The sequence below is a fragment of the Hirundo rustica genome, chromosome 1, assembly GCF_015227805.2.
Source record: "Hirundo rustica isolate bHirRus1 chromosome 1, bHirRus1.pri.v3, whole genome shotgun sequence".
Lineage (NCBI taxonomy): Eukaryota > Metazoa > Chordata > Aves > Passeriformes > Hirundinidae > Hirundo > Hirundo rustica.
The window spans coordinates 118,228,147-118,242,259 of record NC_053450.1 but is presented as its reverse complement, the minus strand read 5'-3'; the positions used below and the strand labels follow the sequence as shown (position 1 = coordinate 118,242,259).

General features: G+C 38.2%; 1 protein-coding gene across 6 annotated transcripts in view; it reads right to left on the bottom strand.

The window, feature by feature from the left end:
• Positions 1–14,113, bottom strand: part of ZNF385D (zinc finger protein 385D) — a 423,031-nt gene that overhangs the window by 389,858 nt on the left and 19,060 nt on the right. The window contains exon 1 of one of the 6 annotated variants that reach the window (XM_040064767.1): positions 13,571–13,671. The exons of 4 other annotated variants lie outside the window; for them this stretch is intronic. The gene's annotated coding sequence lies outside the window, so the exon portion shown is untranslated. Of the gene's footprint in view, positions 1–13,570; positions 13,672–14,113 lie in introns of those variants that run through there. One more of the 6 variants, XM_040064774.1, reaches the window with a different exon arrangement.

Here is a 14,113-nt window from a genome sequence, read left to right as displayed (position 1 = left end):
CAATCATATTTGCACATCAAGAACGCTGCAAAAAGTCTAGGTAATATGTAAACTCATACATTTACTGTGCATCAGAGTATCACAAAAACCCCCAAATGAAAGTGACACTTTATATCAGGAAAAATGCATAATAGACTGGATGTCCAGTATTTGAAACAGATGTTCTAAATAGCTCTGGCTTCATTTTCCTCCCACCTCAACAAATAACATGCTTTGTGCTGAGACAGAAAGAAAAAGGAATGTTTGCAAATGCTGTTTTATTCCCTGCCAGAAGGGCTAAGTATTAATGATGCATGTTTCCAGAAAAAAAAAAAAATCTTAAAATTTGGAGGCCATATGTTATCCTCACAGCTACACTAAAGAATAGAAATACGGCTTTATTTGTGTTTACCAGAGTAACAGCTAGCTCCACACCTAATTAAGATTTCATTAGTATTTCCACATTCTCAAAATCTGTCCAAGGCTCTACCTGCTAAACCTGCCAACTGAAGTTATAGTAGTACTTATTTTTTGGCCACATGTCCCTGTTTACCACCACCATAATTATAAATATATGTACCTTCTATTTTCTGGCACTGAAAAAACCCTTCAAATTATGACTTAAGTGCCAGTCAGCTCAAAACTACAATGTTCATGACAGAGAAAGCTCAAATAGTCTCTTCATGTGATTATCTCTGACTGTCACCCAGTGAAACAGTATTTAATCCCTAAACCCAGTGGGCTGAGAGAAAAGACAGGAAGAAAGAAGAAAGGCTTAAGTGACTTCAGTGGGAGAACAGGCACCAGCTACCCCCTTTTTCTACTTATTTCAGGTTTGAACATCATCATTTATTAATGAGCTTCAGCAATACTAAGAGAAAATAAAACCATCAAATTGGGCACAAAACAAAATTAACTGTGTCTGCCTGAAAATATAAAATGAAGAACCCACAGTCCTTTCTGTTGTAGTCAATTGTTATTAAAAAAAAAAAAAAAAAAAAAAAAAAAAAAAAAAAAAAAACAAACCCTTCCCCAAAAAACCAAAACAAAACCCCACTTGCTAAAATAAAGCTACAGTACACATCAGTCTGCCCATTCAGGGAAATTGGAACTGCTGTGCATTACGAAGAGTTTCACTACATCCAAGTTGTGCAATATTTAGTATTTACTTAAAATCTATTTTTTATCATGTTTTCTGAAGATTGCCAAAATCTTCAGCTCTTGGGTAAATAAAAGATCCCCAGGCCACCTGGGTATGATTACAAGGGCAAATTTGTTCACAGAGACTGAAGTTTGATTTGAAGAGTGAAGGTCTCACCTTGTTTTACCCAGGAAAATAGTTGGGGTTTATTAAATTTATCTGCTTCACCACATGTTACTTAAATTTGCTTAGATGTTTTGAAGTTAATGAATAAAATAAGATTTAGCAAGGCATTATAAATCTCAAAAAGTTAAGAAGGAAAGATATTTATTTTCTTCTTCCCCCAGTAACTGTCATTCCCCAATGGCATCAACTGATTCATTCAAATCTGACAAGTGACAGTATGACCAAAACCTTCTGGCGGAGTCAGCTCTCACACACTAACAGACACCAGGTAGCAGGGGATGTCCATGTGCCCACTGGCAGCAACACACACAGGGGTCTCATCCAGAAGAGAAAGCCTACAGGCCATAGCAGCATGAATAACTATGTGGTGGCCTCAGTGAGCTGCAACTTCCCAAGGATTTCAGCTAACATCTGCTGGAAGCTCACAGTGCAGCCTCACTATCCTGCAGCAGGCTGCCAATGAAGTCAGTCTGAGAGACAATGAGAACAAACCACAGAAGAGAAAGGAGAACAGATTCTGAGCTCTTTGTATAAAAATAAGATTGGAAAAAAATGTTCACTGCTCCAAGAGAAAACAAAGAGATAACATAGCAGTAATAATCATAAATTATAAGTTTTGATAAATCAAACAACACCAGGCAAACTTACTTCTCCCTTTGGAATATCATGGGATGTGGTGATACCAGAGTAGTGCTATGCCAAGAGAAAACAAGCAGCATGAGATGTTCATGTCACACACTAACAGGGGGTCATGTGCCACTGTGAGTATGTGTGTGTGCATAAACACTTAGTCCACAATAACCTACACCACAAATCTGGCACATATGCAGTTTTCTCTCAGCCATAGTATGGCCACGGGAGTATCAACAAGCTTAATTAATCATCCAGCTAGCATATCATTTGGAAAAAAATGCTTTAACACTTGCAAGTGTTCTATAAGAAAATCTCTGATTTAATAGCGCAAATAAAGCCTGGCTATTAACTCCAGGTCACATTGTATAACTGAGCATAATTAATCTAAGCTGTGACAACAGATTTGAGTGCTTACCCAAAATGTTTTCATTTTTGTGCTTTCCACAAATGTTAACAAAATGGAAAAGGAAAATAGAGTACAAATGACATCACGAGACACTGGAATCTCATGCAGCACAAGTTGCTCTGCTAATTGACTTGGAAAACATTTCCAGAAAGATGAGCAAGCGCTGTATTATTCCCAGTTTTCTCTCTTTAGTATTCATCCAAAGACCATTATACAAAGGTATTTTTCCTTTGGACTTCAGCGATCTTTAGGTCTGTTCAGTCAAAGAACTTAAGAGACCATTTGACTTTTCTGACTTGAGTGCCAAGAGGTAATGTTTGATAAGACTTCTGTAATCCATCAGAAAATAATTTCTCTAATAATTAATTAATATCCTATCACTACACAGCTATTTGCAATTATTATTCTTATAACAATAAGGGAGGGAGACAATACTAATTCACAAACGTAATGAACACAACCTTTGCTCTCTCTCCATAAGGTAATGAAAGCAACAACTTGTGCAGCCTAAAAAATGCCTCGGCCTTCAACCCAAAGCTTCACAGACCTTGATGTTGTCTCAATGGACAATGTATCATCACTTTGCCAACAGTTTGCCAAAGAATACATAAACAAAATTTTAGCAGTGGATCTTTGAGTGCAGAATCAAGAATTCCAAAACAAATCCATGGCCAACTGCCCAGTTATCATGAAACGCTTTTATGCAGGGTGTGGAATATGAATAAATTTAAGCCCAGCTATGTTGAACTGAGAGGCACTGTTACTGCCCTTTCCAGTGCATTTACTGACTCAAAGACATTTCACCTTGCTTGACCCTCCTGAGAGATGTGAATAAATAACAAACAGATGAACAGTTTTAATGAGTTGCATGTTATATTGCTTATGGACACTGTTTCTCTAGAACGATCATTTTCCAGTTCATTTACTGTAAATGTTAACACTAGTAATAGACAATCTAAACTATTTACCTTTTATTTCAATGAAAGGGTGAATGTAAGACCATAAGATTTAAAACTCCTCCCTCACAGGAATTTGTGTAACATGAGTTACTTAAACTATAACATGTCTTACACCAGCAAATAAGAAAAGTGGATAAACAAGCATTTTTGTGAAAAGGTTTTCTTAACTCAAACCAAATATGAAACAGAAAACCAAATCATTTGTCCAAAGAAATATGCAAAAGCAAAATAATGTTACTGAAAATCAGAGAAAAAGATATGCTGAACACAGACTACATAATAACCCTATATTAAATGCTAGAGTCACGGGAAATAGAATATTTGCATTCTGTTAATTTCCAAATATTATAAGCCTGGCCAAATAAAATCTCAGAAGTCCTTAAAAGTTTATCAGCTAAGTATATACACAAATTCATCAGTTAATTTTTTTCTACCTTTTACTAAGTACATAAGAAAGTTTGCAACTTTCGCAATAAATTGCACAGAGTTCTGTTTGGGACTAAATTTGCAGATCAAATAATACCATTAATAAGATCTATACTATGTAAAAATAGCACAGAACATACACAGATAGAATGTGCATTTGGAGGCCAAAACATTTCTTTATTTGAAAACTGTGTGAACAAAAAGGTATTCAAAACTATTTCAGAATTATATGTCTCTGTACATTATAGCTTAATGTTTAGAAAATATACAACTGTTTTATGGCACTTAGAGGTTTTGACATTTACTCACTAAAAATAGGTATAATTGCTATGACTTCTTGCTACTATTCTATGGGCAAACTTGCATTAGTAAGAAAGCACAGCTAGAAATTGAATAATTTGCAGCTAAAATATCTCAAATCTTTGTGGTATTTCCAAAAGAACATCATCTCTACTTTGATTAAGTGCTTACCTTTCTCTCCTTTTCTGGTAGCATTTACCTAGTGTATTAGGTAGGTATTTATTTTTGCTCTGTATTACAAGGTTCCAACAGTAACGAGGAAAAAATGCACATTTTTTTCAGAACAGCTTACAAATTAATTGCCCAGCATTCACCAACAGATGTTAAAAAAATAGTATAGACATTTCAATGACCATTAGCACATTTAAACACATATTTTAGTATAGTCTTTCTCTTAAAATTAATTTATCCAAATTTTAATCTCCTCAGGTGTCTTCTTGAGGCTCCAGGTAAAAACACCATAGGCAGGGAAGAGTGAATAATTCTCTCTGAAATCTATTAAAACAGAGCTTTTATTCACACAATTTGCCATCAGAAACTGGCAATACCCTGGAGTACTGCATTTGAAAAAAGAAATATGTCTACAACAGTAATATATTACAAGATGTGTAAAAGTTCTCTGAACTTCATTTAAATATTAGTATGAAAAGTTTGGGGGTTTGTCGGTTTTTTTTTTTAATTTTGTTTTGTTGTTTTTTTTTTTTAAGAGAGAGAAAAAGTGAGAACTATCACATTTAGAAGTCAGACCAAGAAGAAATCAGTTAAAACAGGCCAGTACAGAAATTCAAGTGTAATTCACTTTTGGAAAGAATACAAGTGTCTCAAAAGATTAATAATGGGAGGTTAAGTGCAGCATTTTTCATTGAAAACTGTGTGTCAGCCACATAATACAAACATATTGGTATGTAAAGTCCACTGCAATAGAGTATTAAAAAGTCAGATGTAAAGTGCAACTAATAGACAGTAAAATTGCTATTTTAACAGTATTTTGTTCTGATTACCAAATACCAGCATCCTAATCCTAAATCCCTGAGAGAAATTAGTTTCCTATTCTCCTCTCTCCTGTATTTAAATTTACTCATCTGAACTATATCTTAGAGATGAAAGGGCCTTCCCCTGTTTGGGTTTTGGAAAGCCATCAGGTCCTGACTGTACTCTGGAGATCTGAGCAAAAACCCTGCCGCAGAATCAGACGGTTTGGATGGGAAAAGGTGGAAACTAGGTGGATTATGACAGCGTTGAAGTTTTGGGGGTTTTCCCTAACATTGGTCCTGCTTTCCTACTACAGAATTAAGTAATAAAAGAACATCATTTTCCTTTGCTTGTGCCTGTTTCCCTCTTCCACAGAGGGAGCCTGGTTGGCTACTTTGACCTACAGGCTGAAGCTTTAGCTGCATCAAGAGGAGAAGAAATTAATCCCTCCCTAACTCATCTGTCTTTACAACCTTCAAAAACCTTTACAACCTCCAACTACCGACCAGGTGAGACAAGGACAAGAAAGAAATAAGAGTGTGTTAAGAACAGCTGAAGAAGCATTTGCAGAGACAGTATCTTTTTTCTTATATCAGCAGATTAAGAGATATTGGAGGAAATAAAAGCTTTTTGACACTCAAAGCCTTTATTGGACTTGAAAACATGAATCTAAGTACCAAATCGAAAACACTGGGTTTATGCAATTTGCTTTGTTCGAGAACAATTACACAGATTTTAGACATGAGGAGATAGATATCTACAGAGCAGAAAAAGCTTTTGGCAGGATTAGAAGCAGCAACTCCTAACGTATTTCCCAAGCATGAGGAATAAAAATTTAACAGCTGAGAGTTAGGAGGTGATACTCAGGGAAAACAATACTCTGCCATAGCACCAATGTCTCCATTGTACTTAGCATCTAATAAGATTTTTCTTTTAGCACTGATGTTAATTTTTAAAGGATTTTTTGCACTTTTATTGAAGGCTTTTATTCAAGGCTTTTTTTCTTAAGGAAAATGCTCCTTTTCTGAGTTGCTTTGTCCATTACTCATTGCCTGTGTAAGTTCAGTCTGGTATATATAGATTTTGCCCACTCCAATAGCACTCAATGTGCTGAATAAAGCACACTACATGTTGAAATTTTCACATACAGAATTGTCAAAAGAGTCCATACATCACTGCAAATGGAGAGACATCTTACAGTTCTTAGTCCAAAGAAATTTTTCACCTTATGATGAGTTTGCAGATATTAGGGAGCAGGAGGAAAAGCTAGGAAACTAACAGCTTTTGCAGATGTTAGGGAACAGTTTGGAAACTTCTTTGAATAAATTATCTGTCTTATGTGAAGACCAAGTAGCCTATGATATATTGTGCATGCAAAAAGGCGTATAGCCATATCATAGAGTTGGAGAAAGGTTTGGGTTGGAAGGGGTCTTAAATATCGTCTAGATCCCCACATCTTGGGAAAGAAAATAAATAAACAAACCAAAACCAACTACTCTTACTGGCTTGTTTCTTGAAACCAGAGTACATGTACTACTGGTCATGTTACTCATTCAAATAAAGAGCCCTTGTTTGTTGAGAGCCATCCTTAGACTGGTGTTGTGTCTCCTCAGATCACACAGAGATAAATTTGAGAGCCTTAGCTTTCTAATGGCTCGAATATGCGGTCTAAAATGAATCAGGAAATGCACCCAATCCCTAAGCCCTCAAAGCTAAATGAAAATTGTATCCCCACCTTCTGTGGAAATTATGCTACATACAGCCAGAACAAGTTTGATAGCATGTCACATAAAATCAAGTGTCGAAGTGGCAATTCCCATCTATTTGTATATATCAAGAATGTTGGATGGCAAATATCCCTCACAGACAACCAAAACACTTTGAGTTTGTAATTCTTCTCCCTCTATATGAATCACAATTTCATCAACACTTCACTCATAAAGGTATTATTATCAAAGCCAGCAATTTAGAAAGAGTGGTAAAACAGCAAAAATAATTATATATTACCTTAATACTACAATTAAGATCTCTCCCATTTTCTATTAGCACCATAAGGTCCTTTGATTCAATTACTGTAGAAAAATTTTACAAATATGAGAGATACTTGACGACCTTTTTAAAATACCATCTTAGGATATATATACACAACTTCAGTAATAGATACTAGTCTTTTGGCAGTTATTCATAATTATTTTCCTGAAGATCACAGAACCACAAAATGGATAAGGTTGGAAAGGGCCACAGAGAGTCTTCTGGTCCAACCTCCCTCCTCAAGCAGGGTCAGTCTACAGCACACTGCACAGGAAATGTGTCCAGATGGTTCCTAAATACCTCCAGTGAGGAAGACTCCAAAAACTCTCTGGAAAAATCTGTTCCAGTGCTCCATCACTCATAATAAAGAAGTTCTCCCTCATGTTCAGGTGGAACTTTCTGTGTCTCAGTTTCTGCCTGTTTCCTCTTCTTCAATTGCTTGGCACCACAGAAAATATCCTGGCTCCATCCCCTTGGCACTCTCCCTTCAGATACATACATTGATGAGGCCCCTCTCAGCCATCCCCAGGCTAAACAAGCCCAGCTCAGACTTTCCCAAGAGAGGTGCTCCAGCCCCTGCACATCGCAGCCCCCTGCCCCAGGAACTCCATGTCTCTCTCGTACCGAGTAGCCCAGAACTGGACACGGCACTCCAGATATGGCCTCACTAAGACTCACTAGTTGAGCAGAGGGGCAGGATCACCCCCCTTGACCTGCTGGAAACGCTATTCCTAGTGCACCTCAGGATTCCCTTGGCCTTCTTGGTCCCCAGAGCACACTGCTGGCTCATGGACAGCTTGATGTCCTCCAGGACTGCCAGGTCCTTTGCAGATCTGCTTTCCAGCTTTTACTGGTGTATGGGGTTATTCTTTCTCAGATGCAGAACTCTGCACTTGCCTTTGCTGAATTGCAAAAGGCCTTCTCTGCCCATATGAGAAACTCAGGATTACATGTGCAGCTCACCTCCTAGCCTCATCAGAGCAAATGTCTTGCCAAAGTCACAGATTCTCCAAAACACTTAAAGCTTACTAAGCAATGTTCAACAACACACACGTATCACCTCTGAAATCAAACTCAACAACACTAGAGATGAGTTGCAAGGCACAAAACAATATAAACTAACTGATAACAATCTAAACTCCTCACAGAATTCAGAATAAGGTGGGACATTCCCCTCTACATGAATCTTAATTCAGAAATTCTGTTTTGGCATTTCTGACTAAATAAACTATTCTCATATTTCTCAAATCAAAAACCATGAGGGTATTTATATCATGGAAGATATAAAGAGGCAGGCTGTGCACCTACAATTTTTCCATAGACTTACATGCCTAACAACCTCTTCTTGTGACTGACAGATCTGATAGACTCAGCTGAAGGCTGATTTTAATGAAACCCTATTTTCCAGGGTGAAACCATTATGCTAGAATTATTTTTGTCCTCATCTTAACTTTCAGCACAAAAAGGTCTCTCCTTTTCTCCTCCATCCTCAATATAATTTTAAATTGAAATACCAATCTCTTTTTACATAAATTGGTCTACTGACTTTCAGTCAGCTTTGCAAAAGATATTTTCTTCAGCTTATGTAAAGCCAGCGTGATAGATCATTTTGAATAAAATAGGCCTTGGACAATTTCTAAAATAGACTGCTCTGTTAAATGAATAGGATATATTGGTCATGAGACCTGCCATCTAGAAGCGTTGGTATGTTGGATCCAAACAGACACCGAAATTCCAGCAAATCCCAGTTTTCCTCTTTAAAGCGAGGAAAAATTTTAGATGATGACCAATTAGAAAACTAACTCAAAAAGTACTTCAAACCCTCATGAAGTGTTAACCAAGAGGACATCGCACTTCTGAGCCTTCAGAAGCAACTGAGCAACTTCAGAATCATCACTACTTATTCCCATACAGACATTAAAAAGCCCAGCATTAGCCGGTTGAGTCTTAAGCTCTCTAGATGACATGGCTGTGACACTTCTGTAGAGATTTAGATGGCAAACAAAGGATGTGTCCAGCAAACTGGACACATACCCTTGCTGAAATCCCAGGTTACAAAGACCATCAGCTGCCAGGGGTGTGAGAGCACACGCCAGAGAGCACCTACCCAAGCTTTCTGTTGCCTCAGCCCACTGAAAAATTATTTCATTCCAGTGAGCTAAAGCTGTTTCAGCAAACAACAAATAATATATTAAAATGCAACAAAAGAAGAAGGGCATGAAGCACGCCAAGGTTTAAGATAAATGAGCAGTCTGCTTACCTGTCAGAAGTAATCTTAAAGGAGTCCATGAGGAAATACAGCTGTCTCATTATTAAAGGGTGAAAGATGACTCTGATGTCAATGAAACACAAAGACTATGACACACAACTAGGATTTAAGAAATGATTTTTCACCAAGTTCTATTTATTTATCTGCTATCATCAAACAGCCCTCCCTCGAAGTTAACCATTTCCTCCAAACCCTTACAAAATGCAGGGCTGTAGGTTCAAGTTTTCTGTGCACTGTCTTTTGCAGATTAAAACAAGATTGGGAAAATCTGCACTATAGCTGCATACTGGGCATCAACACCAGGGATTTGGTAGAAGAGGATTGCAGGGGCACGCTGCCGCAGGCAGCCCTGAGATGGCCAAAGCTGCTTCCAGGTGCCTCTGAAACCAGCATAAACAGCCCTGCACCCCCAGAAACCTCAGGCAGGTTCCAAAGAGGCTAAAGAGTGCCTGTGCCAGCCACTAGAAGTGGGACACACAGCACTGGAAATGTGTCTGGGAACAGGCTCTGGGCAGGAGGGACTGCAGCCATAGGTGACCCACGCTGAGGCAGCAACACCCCCGAGGGACTGCAGCTGTGGGGAACTCATGCCAGGGTAGCTGCACCCCCAAGGGCACTTTGGCCTCTGGATGTTTCTCTAGAACAGGATATGAAGAAAGAGAACAGTGGGAAAAACAGTAAAATGAAGAGGAGCAAAAATATACCTTTATGGCACATGACCCTACCTCCTGCATGTCTCCTCAGCTCCCCAAAGGCAGTGGGGAACACTGAACCTAATCTGAAGTGAGAATAAGGGAAGCCAAGTTTAGGGAGGGGTTAGAGTAGGTCTTGGGTTAAGCTGAGCCTGGGGAAGTGGAAGGAAAGCACTCAACTCTTTTAACTGTCTATAGTCTTTCTTTTGGCTCCCTCTTCAATACCCAAATCCATGATCAGAGGGTTTTTTCCTAACTGATAAAAAATTAAATTCAAAAAAGGTTCCCAAGTCACAACTATTTTGCTCATAACAAACCACAAAACTGAAGTGACAGAGATTATTTCTCTAGATTTAACACCAAGTATAAAAATATTAGGACTTAGCCCATTTGTCTCAATACTTGTAGAAATCATCACTGGTACAATTATGGCAGCAGTGTATTCAAAAGCCTGGGTAAGAACAAGCAGATTGCAGTAACATCCCATTAGGTTATCTTTTAACATATGTCTGAGCTAAATAGAGTTGAAAGTTCATCAAAACAGATTTCTCCAGACTGACCAGAATTAGGTCCGTATCGTTACCCTACTTAGAAAGCACTGACATTGTAATTACTTCAGGCACCCATCTGGCACAAATCACAACATGATTTCATTTCAGATGGTCTCAGCTTTTTCTCTCAGCTAGACTGTGACACAAATGTGTGAATCTCATCATTTACAACAGGAAACAATGCAATAGTGATTTCTGCCTCATGACTCTAAAAAGCTCTGGCAATTGCTAATGTCAGGAGATTTACTTTAAAATTCAAATCATGTTTTAATTGACAGTGAACTAGACATGTAATTCTTTGGTTTCTCCTCAGTGGCCTCACTCTAGCTCATAGGTGTTTCATATTTACTGATAACAATTGGCACACTGCTTGGTAGATGTCAAATTCTGATTGAATTTAATCCAAAAGGCTGAAGTCCTTAGTTCTCTAAATTAGTTCAAACAATCTAAAATAGTGCAGTGCAATTTAGCTTTTTTTTTTTTTTTCCCCAAGTTTTTCCACACAGAGACTATTGTAGTTTTTATAATTTATTATTTTTGAAGGATTAGGGAAAAAGAAAAAAGAAATTAAAGCAAGCAATTCTGGAATTACAGACTCTGAAAGAATAATACTTGATCTTGAATTCAAAATATTACCTAGTTTTTACTCAAAGGAGTTAGCTTTCTGACAACTCAAGATAGTAACTCTATATGCTTTTTTTTTTTCCTAAAAAACCAGACAGTTGCCTAACATTAATTTAAATTTTAGAAGGATAATTTTACTTAAAAAGTCACATAAATGCATAATTATCTGATAGGCACTGAAAAAAACCCCTGCAAAATTAGTATAAATCATTTGTGTTGACATTCAGTGTCACAGGTTAAACATCAGATATGTGTAAAAGGCTTTTCCTTTTCTTACAACACAAATTTCCTTAAAACCAGCACACTACTTACTAGACACCAGTTTTCCAATGCAATTCCCACTGCTGATGGTCATTAAGGACTCAATTACTTTCTGTTCCTCAGTGTTATGGGGTTGCCTTGTGCTTCATGAGCTAAGAAATGGTTCTAAGAACAACAAGGAGCCCTAAGGGAGGTAAGAATCAAAGGTGTATTTTCCAAATTTTCATAGACCAATTTTAGCATTCGTCAATGTTTGAGGCTTGATATGCTAGAAAGAGTCTGTTGGCAAAATTAACATTCTAGATCTTCGATCATCTGTGGCAACACAAAAACACACACACACACCAAAAAAAAAAAAAAAAAAGTCCTGTAGGAAACTCCTTCATTTGAAATACTCCAACTCTCCAACTGGAGAGCTCTTTTTTAACCTTGTGCTGAACAGTCATTGCCATCTGATACAACAGTGATATGCAGCTAGCTGGTTTTGCTCTGATACATGAAATCTCATGAGATTTCCAGATTTGCCAGAACATTAACACCTTTCATTAGCCTGCTCCCCGCACTTCTGAGGCCAAAACCAGAAATGAGGTCTTGGTCTGCATGAGGGCATTCCCAGCCTGGCTAAATAGCCTACATTGACATGGAGCACAAGAGCAGCAAATCACTTAGGCCAGGATCTTTGCAAACACAGCTCCACTCACTTCTAATGAAGAGAACTAGTTACTTGTAAGACTGAATGAGAACTGGAGATGACAAGGCTGGACGCTTGTAAGCAACAGCTGTTTCTGTCACACATGTCATCTGTGTTCTGCTTTAATCTGTGCAGTTATATCTGAGAACCTCTTTAATGGACTAGGGGGCAAAGCTAAAGAGGTTTTATTGAGGCTACAAACAATGAAAATGGGTGTTCCAAAAAGCTAGTCCAAATGGCAGGTGAATCTGGGTCAGAGCTGCATCATATGCTCCCCACTGGAATCTAGAGTACGAAGGCAGGAAAAAGTATTCCTTACTGTGAGTAAGAAAATTAATGCTCTGTCTTTACATAAACAAGTTATTAGGAATTTATGTCATTAGGAAGAAGCTGCATTTCAAAGAGATGGCCTTAGCACATTTTTCAAAATAGAAATGTTTGTTAATTGAATATAAACAGTAAAACATAAATTTGCAATAGAGCTGTAGCAGAACATGCTTGAAGTTCTGACTTGTTGTATGTTAGTTCAATAGGTTATATATCTTAAAGGCCAAGTCTCTCTTAGGCAGTAAAATGCTGCAGGAAAACTGATAGTTCAGTGATCTCAAATTGTTCTCCAGTCCTCATCACAGTCTACAGTGCTTATTTTTCTAGGAATGTTCATCATCAATACAGTCTCCTGAAGAGTTATTTCTGTGTTCCCCCAAATGCCCTTCCTGAACTGACCCTGCCTTTTTTAAGGTATTTCCCTTTGCTAATACACTTCCTTGACCTTATCCTGGTATTTACTCCAGAGAACAAAACCACGTCTTCTTTACCATTTCTCAGTTCTTAGAGATGTCTCAGACTCTCAGCAACTGTTTAAGACTTTTCTCCATAATGGCTGTGTTACCCTGAACTCTTTCAAGACACCCTAAACAGAACTATTTTTTTTCAGTTCAAGCCTCCACACTAGCATCAATAAATGGCAGATGTAGTTTTCCTCCCTTTTGTATCAGATGACATTCCTATGTCACCTTTTGAGCACTTGGGTGACCATAAAGCATTTTCACACAGAGCCCTCGTGCAATACCTGGCATGTTCTGGATTAAAAGAGGGGGTAATAGAGGATATAATATATTATGCAGCTCCACACACAATCACCACATTGTTCTGAGGCATGCTTCCAAAATGCTTAAATTGCAAGGGAGTAAAAAAGCTGTTATGGCAATGGAAAAAGGAAAATATGGCATAAACATTGCCTAAATGCTCATGCCCCGTTTGCAGCTACAGGACAGTGACTTGTCACCTAATAATGTATGCCTAAATCAGTCCAAGGGAGTCTAACTGGGGCCACACAGTGGCCTTTTTGTCCCAACCATGCACTCCCATTCCCTCTCTGGCACATATCTGACCGTGGTATGAATCATTTCATCTTGCTAGACCAGCAGAAAAACAGGAAAGCCTTACTTCCTAAGAGAGCTTCTTCATCTCCATTTTCAGCTCTTCTTCAGACTGCTTTTGTGGGAGACTTCTAATGCCAGGGTGGTCACAGTGCTGGCCAAGCTCTTCCTGATGCCCTTTTGCAGCTTTGTTCCCACCTGCCTCAAATTTCTGTAAATTATCCCATCTGTGGTGGGCTGACTCTGACTTGATGCCAGATCACCACCACAGCTGCTCTATCACTCCCTCCACAGCTGGACAGGGGAGAAAAAATACATTAGAAGGGTCATGAATGAGGTAAGGACAGGGAAAGATCATTCACCAATTACCATCATAGTCAAAAAAGATTCAGCTCAGGGAAATTAACTAATTTATTACCAATTACCAGAGTAGGAAAATGAAAAATAAAACCAAATTTTAAAACACCTTCCACCCAGCCCTGCCTTCTTCCCTGGCAGTTCAATTTCACTCCTCATTTTCTCTACCACAGGAGGATATGAAATGGGAGCTGTGGTCAAATTCATCACACTATCTCTGCCACTTCCTCCACAGTGAAGGACTCTTCACACT